Source organism: Arachis hypogaea, chromosome 1 (assembly GCF_003086295.3).
Source record: "Arachis hypogaea cultivar Tifrunner chromosome 1, arahy.Tifrunner.gnm2.J5K5, whole genome shotgun sequence".
Lineage (NCBI taxonomy): Eukaryota > Viridiplantae > Streptophyta > Magnoliopsida > Fabales > Fabaceae > Arachis > Arachis hypogaea.
Window position 1 is genome coordinate 44,881,967 of NC_092036.1, and position 9,943 is coordinate 44,891,909.

At 37.6% G+C, this 9,943-nt stretch overlaps 1 non-coding gene across 1 annotated transcript; it reads right to left on the reverse strand.

Moving 5' to 3' along the window:
- Positions 1-9,100: 9,100 nt before the first annotated feature.
- On the reverse strand, positions 9,101-9,204 carry LOC112711221 (small nucleolar RNA R71). The gene has a single exon (XR_003157358.1). It is a non-coding gene; the product is annotated as a small nucleolar RNA R71 (small nucleolar RNA).
- Positions 9,205-9,943: the final 739 nt, after the last annotated feature.

Sequence of the window (9,943 nt, forward strand, 5' to 3'; positions counted from 1 at the left end):
AGACTTGTGGCTCAAGTCAATTCATCCACTTGACTTTCCTTTATTTAGTAAGGGTTAACTAAGTGGTAGCAATGAACAATTCTCATCACAATTGAGAAGGATAACTAGGATAGGACTTCTAATTTTCATACCTTGCCAAGAGCCTTTTATAGTTGTTAGTTTAATTTCATTGCCATTTACTTTCATGTCTCTTATCCAAAACCCCAAAACACATCACAACCAATAACAAGACACTTCATTACAATTCCTAGGGAGAACGACCCGAGGTTTGAATACTTCGGTTTATAAATTTAGGGGTTTGTTTTAGTGACAAACAACTTTTTGTATGAAAGGATTATTGCTTGGTTTAGAAACTATACTTCGACGAGATTTTATTTGAGAAATTCTAAACCATCAAAAAGCCATTCGTCAGCGTTCAACTCCATGAAAAGCCTCAGCTCGTGGATAGATCAAGCTCAGCCCAAACATACACCAAGTGGGCCCCGGAAGTGGATTTATGCATCAAGTACTTACTCATGTAAACCCTAGTAGCTAGTTTAGTATAAATAAGACTTTTTACTAGTGTATTAGTCGTCTTTTGACCACGTTTCATCTTTGGTCTCAGTTTTGTTTTATTCTTCATCTTAGGAGACTATTGATCACATTTTGGGGGCTGGCCATTCGGCCATGCCTGAACCTTTCACTTATGTATTTTCAACGGTGGAGTTTCTGCACACCATAGATTAAGGGTGTGGAGCTCTGCTGTACCTCAAGTTTCAATACAATCATTATTATATTCTATTCAATTCTCTTTTATTCTTATTCCAAGATATACGTTGCACTTCAACTTGATGAATGTGATGATCCGTGACACTCATCATCATTCTCACCTATGAACATGCGTGACTGACAACCACTTCCATTCTACTCTAGGCCGGGCGCATATCTCTTAGATTCCCCAACAAAATCTTCTTGGTATAAGCTAGATAGATGGCGGCATTCATGGGGATCCGGAAAGTCTAACCTTGTCTGTGGTATTCCGAGTAGGATTCCGGTATTGAATGACTGTGACGAGCTTCAAGCTCCTGAAGGCTGGGCGTGATGACAAACGCAAAAGAATCAATGGATTCTACTCCAACCTGATTGAGAACCGACAGATGATTAGCCGTGCTGTGACAGAGCATTTGGACCATTTTCACTGAGAGGATGGGATGTAGCTATCAACAAGGGTGATGCCTCCAGACGATTAGCCGTGCAGTGACAGCGCATAGGACCATTTTCCCGAGAGGATTAAAAGTAGCCATTGATGATGGTGATGCCCTACATACAGCTTGCCATGGAATGGAGTAAGAAGAATTGGATGAATGTAATAAGAAAGTAGAGATTCAAGAGGAGCACAGCACCTCCACATGCCTATCTAAAATTCCCACTATTGATTTACATAAGTATTTCTATCTTAGTTTATTTATCTTTATTTTCTATTTATTCCATTAATCAAATTTAAACCAATAATCCAATTATACTTGAATCCGCCTGACTGAGATTTACAAGGTGACCATAGCTTGCTTCATACCAACAATCTCTGTGGGATCGACCCTTACTCACGTAAGGTATTACTTGGATGACCCAGTACACTTGCTGGTTAAGTTGAACGTAGTTGTGATCACATATGCCAAAGAGCCATTAAATAAATCTCATGCAAATACAAAGAGGGCAATCACAATTTCGTCCACCAGAAGCATAGGTCAAGCATCAATTATTAAAATAAGCTGGATTAAAGAGCACTTGTATGATGAAAATTATGAATGATAATCTCAAATACAGGTGGATTACAAGTATTGTGAGTTAAAAGAGGAATGAAAGTAATAAATTCAAATATATATGAGAGCCAAATTTAAAATATCAATTGTCAAACCAATCCTTATAATATCCACAAGCTCAATTACAATAAAGTAAAATCCAAATAAAGCTCCAACACCAACATAAAAATGCATGAAAATAACAAAGAAAGAAGAAAGAAGAAATAAGAAAGAATTAGGATTGAGAGAGAAGTAGGATATGGTGGGAGAAAGAAATGAAAGCTAGGCAGCGCGCTGGATGAGTAATATAGCGCAACCGACGAAGACGCGCACAGTGCACGGATGCGTGGTTCGCGAAAAAGGGAAGCGGTGCCGACGCGGCATGGGCGCCGATGCGCGACAGTGATTGTGCCTCTAGCGTGAATCCAGCGTGAGGCCAGCACAACTTTCGGCCAAAACAGGGTTTTACGCCAATTTTCCCAACCACGCGGACGCGCCAACGACGCGGACGCGTGGGTTACCAAAAGCGAAAATGGCGCGCACGCGTACAGTACGCGCACGCGTGGGTTGGTTGGTGCCTAAGGCATGTTTCCAGCCCAGCTCCCGCGCGACTCTCTGTTCAAACTCACCAACTTCGCAAGCGCAAGGGACGCGTCCGTGCACAGGGCGCTGGCGCGTCTATCCCCCCTCTTTTTTTTTAAATAAATGCAGAATACAGAATGCAATGCAAATATGAATGTTATGCATGATTCCAAGTACAATCAAAACTCAAAAATAGACTAAAATTAAAACTGAAAAAGGAACGATCATACCATGGTGGGTTGTCTCCCACCTAGCACTTTTAGTTAAAGTCCTTAAGTTGGACATTTGGCGAGCTCTTTTGTTATGGTGGCTTGTGCTTGAATTCATCCAAAAATCTCCACCAATGTTTGGAACTCCAGTAGCCTATGGGATCCCAAACTAGGCGCAGAAAGCCTTCAAGTAAGTTAAAGCAAGTGACAAGGCCCCAAGAGTATTGATTGCCAGAATGAATTCCGGGGTCCCAAACCTTGCTTTTGCACCCGTCTTCTTTTTTAGCAATATTGTTCCATCCGGGTGACAAGCAGTTTGAATTCTCACGGAAGCAGCCTAACAACATCCTAGACCCATTTAATTGAGCTTTACACCAAACCTTGCATTTCAACTTGGAGCATACAACCATGTTGAACCTTGCTGGACAACTCCAACCACTAACCATCTTCTTCTTGCTCTTAATGCCACAAAGAGCTCTAAGTTGACCATCCATCTCTAGAAGACCATATTCAAGTGGGAAAGTAAAGATAAAGGTCAAGGATTTTATCCACTTGAAGTTTGTATTGGGTGGTAATGGCCTTGGGATAAGTGTTTCCAATGGTTCTGCAAGCTCTACTCCCTTGTGGTCTTCAGTGAATTGTTCCACTTCTTTGCAAATTTCTTCAATTTCAACCATGTCTAGATCAAAGTCTTCAATATCTTCCTCATCACTTGCGTCATAATTGGGGGGTTGAGAGAAGTCTACCTCTGCATCAGCTTCGTATTCGCTTGGGGAAGATTCTTCTATCTCAAAGGATTCGCTTGCGGATGCAAGTTCATTACCAAGAGAACTTGACTCGTGGTTATCATCATCAATGAAACTTGCATATTGGGTTATTCCGTCCAGTTCTTCATAGGATACCTGCTTCGGGGGTTGTGCACTATCCTCCTTAGCATCGACTGTAATGTCTTTGATGGAATTCTCCACAACTCTGGATTCCCGTGGAGGTTCGGCATCTCCTAAATCTTCGACCAACTCTTATTCTTCTATAATGACAGCTTCTTCTACTTGTTCTAGTACGAAATTATGCTCTATACTGTCCACTTGAGTTTCTAGTGTCTCCTTCATGCTACGTTCTTCATTAGATTCTCTACATGAAGCTATGGGAGTTTCTTGGGTGTCCAAACGTCTAGAAGATAATTGATTTATTGCTTGCTCTAGTTGATGAAGGGTTTCATGAAATTGATCTACTGATTCTTCAAAGCAAACCCGTGATTCCTGAGTGGATGGATATGGACATGGTACATAGGGAAGTGGTGGTTCTTGGGAGTGATTGGATTGGAATTGGGGTGGATAAGGATCGTATGGTGGAGAATAGTGAAAATGAGCTTGTGAGTGTGGTGGTTCGAAGCTATGTTGAGAGGATGGTCTATGAGCACAGGGTGGGGCTTGTTGGTAATTACAAGGGGGTCCACCATATCCATCAGTTTGGTATGCATTGTAGAATGGTCTCTGTCCATGATATCTTGGAAGGTGTTGTTGCCTAAAGGGTTGATCAGATCCTCTTGGCTCCATCCATCTTTGATTGCTTTGACCGTGATGCATGTTCCTGTTATAGCTTCCATTCCTTTCAACAAAATTAGAACCAAACTCAAAGCGAGAGGGGTGAGAACTCATAGGGGCTAATAGAAATAAGGGGAAGAAAAGAAACAATTAAACAAGTAAAAGAAAATATTTACAATAACCAATAATAAGGCACACATTTGCAATTCCCCAGCAACGGCACCATTTTGACGATCGGATTTCCTATCGGTAAAGAAATATAAAAATATAATCGCGTTGTAAGTATAGCTTCTAAACCAACAAAAAATCCTTTCGTACAAACGTTTGGTTGTCACAAGTAACAAACCCAATAAAATTTATAAAGTGAAGTATTCAAACCTCGGGTCGTCTTCTCAAGGAATTGCAGTGAAGTATGATTTATTATTGGTTATGGAAAATAGTATTTTTGGGTTTTCAAAAGGTTTGAACAAGAGAAATAAATTGCAAGGAATTAAATCAATAATGAGAAAACTCTTGGAAAGGTATGAAAACTGGAAGTCCTATCCTAGTTATCCTTATCAATGGTGATGATAATTATATTTTTGCTACCACTAAGTCAACCTCTAAGTATGAAGGTAAGTCAAGTGGGTAAATCAATTCAACTCCTAAAATCCTAGTCAACTCCTGAGGAAAGACTAGAATTATAGGTATCTAAATCAATCAGCAAAGATATTAATTATCAATCACGATGAGTTTGACAACTCAAGAGTTACCAATTAATCAACCAAAGCCAATAGTAAAAAATATAAATTATAAATAAGAAAAAGCAATCATAATTCTGAAATACCTTTAATTGTATTAATAAAAGAAAATCAATCCAACATGGAAAAGTTCATAAATCAAATTGGAAAAATAAATAAAAAGAACATTGGACCTGTAATAATTGAAGAAGATGAAAATATTCCTAAGTCCTTTAAGAGGAGTCCTAATCCTAATCCTAAGAGAAAGGAGAAAACTTCTCTCTCTACAAACTACATCTAAATTGTGAAAAGTGTGTATTATGAATGAATGATGATGAATGGATGCATTCCCCCACTTTATAGACTCTAATCTGTGTTTTCTAGGCCGAGAACTGGCTCAAAAACAACCCAGAAATCGCTGCTGGTTCGTACAGGTCGCAGAAAAGCGATGCGGAGGCGTCATCCACGTGTTTGCGTGGATTAAAATTCGCAGATGCAACGCGTGCACGTCATCCACACATCCGCGTCGCCTAACTGGGGGGCAGTGATGAGCGGATAATTTATACGCTTTTTGGCATTGTTTTTAGGTATTTTTTAGTAAGATCTAACTACTTTTAGGGATGATTTTATTTGTTTTTATGCAAAATTCACATTTCTAGATTTTACTATGAGTTTGTGTGTTTTTTTGTGATTTCAGGTATTTTCTGGCTGAAATTGAGACACCTGAGCAAACATCCGATTCAGGCTGAAAAGGGACTGCTGATGCTGTTGGATTCTGACCTCCCTGCACTCGAAATGAATTTTCTAGATCTACAGAACTTCAAATGGCGCACTCTCAATTGCATTGGAAAGTAGACATCCAGGGCTTTCCAGAAATATATATTATCCATACTTTATTCGAGTTTAGATGATGCAAACTGGCGTTCAACGCCAGTTCCATGCTGCATTCTGGAGTAAAATGCCAGAAACACGTCACAAACCAGAGTTAAACGCCAAAAAAACATTACAACTTGGCGTTTAACCCCAAGAGAAGCCTCTGCACGTGTAAAGCTCAAGCTCAGCCCAAGCACACACCAAAGTGGGCCCCGGAAGTGGATTTCTGCACTAAGACTTATTTCTGTAAACCCTAGTAACTAGTCTAGTATAAATAGGACGTTTTACTATTGTATTTGATGTCTTTGACCGGATCTTATTCCCTATTTTCGTATTCACATGCTATTTGGGAAGGCTGGCCATTCGGCCATGCCTAGACCTTGTTCTTATGTATTTTCAATGGTGGAGTTTCTACACACCATAAATTAAGGTGTGGAGCTCTGCTGTTCCTCGAGTATTAATGCAATTACTACTATTCTTCTATTCAATTCAACTTATTCTTATTCTAAGATATTCGCTGCACTTCAACATGATGAATGTGATGATCCATGACACTCATCATCATTCTCACCTATGAACGCGTGCCTGAAAACCACGTCCGTTCTACCTTAGATCAAGCGCGTATCTCTTAGCCTCCATTCTGAAAGATCGAAGTCTTCATGGTATAAGCTAGAATTATTGGTGGCCATTCCTAAGATCCGAAAGGTCTAAACCTTTTCTGTGGTATTCCGAGTAGGATCTGAGATGGGATGACTGTGACGAGCTTCAAACTCGCGAGTGTTGGGCGTAGTGACAGACGCAAAAGAATCACTGGATTATATTCCAACATGATCGAGAACCGCCAGATGATTAGCCATGTTGTGACATAGCATTTGGACCATTTTCACTGAGAGGACGGGAAGTAGCCATTGACAACGGTGAAACCCAACTTACAGTTTGCCATGGAAAGGAGTATGAAGGATTGGATGAAGGCAGTAGGAAAGCAGAGATTCAACAGGAACAAAGCATCTCTATGCACTTATCTGAAACTCTCACCAATGAATTACATAAGTATCTCTATCTCTATTTTATGCTTTATTTATCTTTATATTCGAAAACCATTATAACCCTTAGAATCTGCCTGACTGAGATTTACAAGATGACCATAGCTTGCTTCATACCAATAATCTCCGTGGGATCGACCCTTACTCATGCAAGGTATTACTTGGACGACCTAGTGCACTTGCTGGTTAGTTGTGCGAAGTTGTGACAAAGTGTGATTCACGTTTGAGAGCTCCAAGTCTTTGGCGGCATTGTTGAAGATCACAATTTCGTGTACCAAGTTTATGGCACCGTTGCTGGGGATTGTTCTAGTTTGAACAACTGATGGTTCATTTTGTTGCTCAGATTAGGTAATTTTCTTTTCAAAAAGTTTTTAAAAATCTTTCAAAAATTTTTATTTTGTTTTCATTTTTCCAAAAAGAAATTTTCGAAAAAACCCAAAAAAATTAATAAAATCATAAAAACAAAAAATATTCCGTGTTTCTTGTTTGAGTCATGTGTCAATTTTTAAGTTTGGTGTCAATTGCATGTTTTTAAAAATTTATGCATTTTTCGAAAACTCATGCATGGTGTTCTTCATGATCTTCAAGTTGTTCTTGATAAGTCTTCTTGTTTGATCTTTATATTTTCTTGTTTTGTGTTTTTTTGTTATTTTTCATATGCATTTTTGCATTCATAGTGTCTAAGCATTGAAAATTTCTAAGTTTGGTGTCTTGCATGTTTTTCTTTTCTTGAAAATTTTTTCAAAAATAAGTCTTGATGTTCATCTTGATCTTCAAAGTGTTCTTGGTGTTCATCTTGACATTCATAGTGTTCTTGCATGCATCATTGGTTTTGATCCAAAGTTTTCATGTTTTGGGTCATATTTGTGTTTTTCTCTCTCCTCATAAAAAATTCAAAAATTAAAAAATATATTTTCCTTATTTTACTCAAAAATTCGAAATCTTTGGATTGACTTAGTAAAAAATTTTTAAAATTAGTTATTTCTTGTTAGTCAAGTCAAGATTTCATTTTTAAAAATCCTACCTTTTCAAAATCTTTTTCAAAAATCAAATCTTTTTTCACTTTTTCTTAATATTTTCGAAAATTGTAAACAAATTATTTTTCAAAATATTTTTCTTAATTTCATTTCAAATTTTCGAAAACTTTACTAACAATTAATGTGATTGATTTAAAAATTTGAAGTTTGTTACTTTCTTGTTAAGAAAGGTTCAATCTTTAAATTCTAGAATCATATCTTTTAGTTTCTTGTTAGTTAAGTAATCAATTTTAATTTTAAAAATAAAATCTTTTTTTAAAATAAATTTCAATCATATCTTTTTCAACCATATCTTTTCAATCATATCTTTTTCAAAATCAATTTCAAAATCTTTTCTAAGTTCTTATCTTTTCAAAATTGATTTTCAAATCTTTTTCAATTAACTAATTGACTTTTTGTTTGTTTATTATCTTTTTCAAAACTACGTAACTATTTTTCTCTCTCTAATTTTCGAAAATTCCTCACTCTTTTTCAAAATTATTTTTAATTAACTAATTGTTTCAAATTTTTAATTTTAATTTTATTTCTTCTCCTAATTTTCGAAAATCAGTAACCTTTTTTCAAAAATAGTTTTTGAAATTCTCTCCTTCTCATCTTCTTCTATTTTATTTATTTATTCATTTACTAACTCTTCTCTTCATCTAAAAATTCGAACCCTCTCTTCTCCTCTGTGTTCAAATTTTTCTCATCCTTCTTCAATTCTTTTCTTTTTCTACTCACATAAAGGAATCTCTATACTGTGACATAGAGGATTCCTCTTCTTTTCTATTCTCTTCTTTTTCATATGAGTAGGAGCAAGGACAAGGACATTCTTGTTGAAGCAGATCCTGAACCTGAAAGGACTCTGAAAAAGAAGTTAAGAGAAGCTAAAGCACAACAATTCATAGAAAAACTTACAGAGAATCTTGAAAAAGAAGGAGACATGGCCGAACCCAATAATAATGCAAGGAGGATGCTTGGTGATTATACTACACCTACTTCCAACTTTTATGGAAGAAGCATCTCAATCCCTGCCATTGGAGCAAACAATTTTGAGCTGAAGCCTCAACTAGTTGCTCTAATGCAACAGAACTGCAAGTTTTATGGACTTCCTTCAAAAGATCCCTATCAGTTTTTAACTGAGTTCTTGCAGATTTGTGATACTGTTAAGACTAATGGAGTAGATCCTGAAGTCTACAGGCTCATGCTTTTCCCTTTTGCTGTAAGAGACAGGGTTAGAACATGGTTGGACTCACAACCTAAAGATAGCCTGGATTCTTGGGATAAGTTGGTCACGGCCTTCTTGGCCAAGTTCTTTCCTCCTCAAAAGCTGAGCAAGTTTAGAGTGGATGTTCAGACCTTCAGGCAAAAAGATGGTGAATCCCTCTATGAAGCTTGGGAAAGATACAAGCAGTTGACCAAAAAGTGTCCTTCTGACATGCTTTCAGAGTAGACCATTTTGGATATATTCTATGATGGTCTATCTGAGTTCTCTAAGATGTCACTGGACCATTCTGCAGGTGGATCCATTCACCTAAAAAAATGCCTACAGAAGCTCAAGAACTCATTGACATGATTGCAAATAACCAATTCATGTAGACCTCTGAGAGGAATCCTGTGAGTAATGGGACGCCTCAGAGAAAGGGAGTTCTTGAAATTGATGCTCTGAATGCCATATTAGCTCAGAACAAAATGTTGACTCAGCAAGTCAACATAATTTTTTAGAGTCTGAATGGATTGCAAAATGCATCCAACAGTACTAAAGAAGCATCTTCTGAAGAAGAAGCTTATGATCTTGAGAACCCTGCAATGGCAGAGGTGAATTACATGGGTGAAGTCTATGGAAACACCTATAATCCCTCATGGAGAAATCATCCAAATTTCTCATGGAAGAATCAACAAAAGCCTTAACAAGGCTTTAATAATGGTGGAAGAAACAGGTTTAGCAATAGCAAGCCTATTCCATCATCTTCTCAGCAACAGACAGAGAATTCTGAGCAGAGCTCCTCTAGCTTAGCAAACATAGTCTCTGATCTATCTAAGGCCACTTTAAGTTTCATGAATAAAACAAGGTCCTCTATTAGAAACTTGGAGGCACAAGTGGGTCAGCATAGTAAGAAAATCACTGAAACTCCTCCTAGTACTCTCCCAAGCAATACAGAAGAGAATCCAAAAAGAG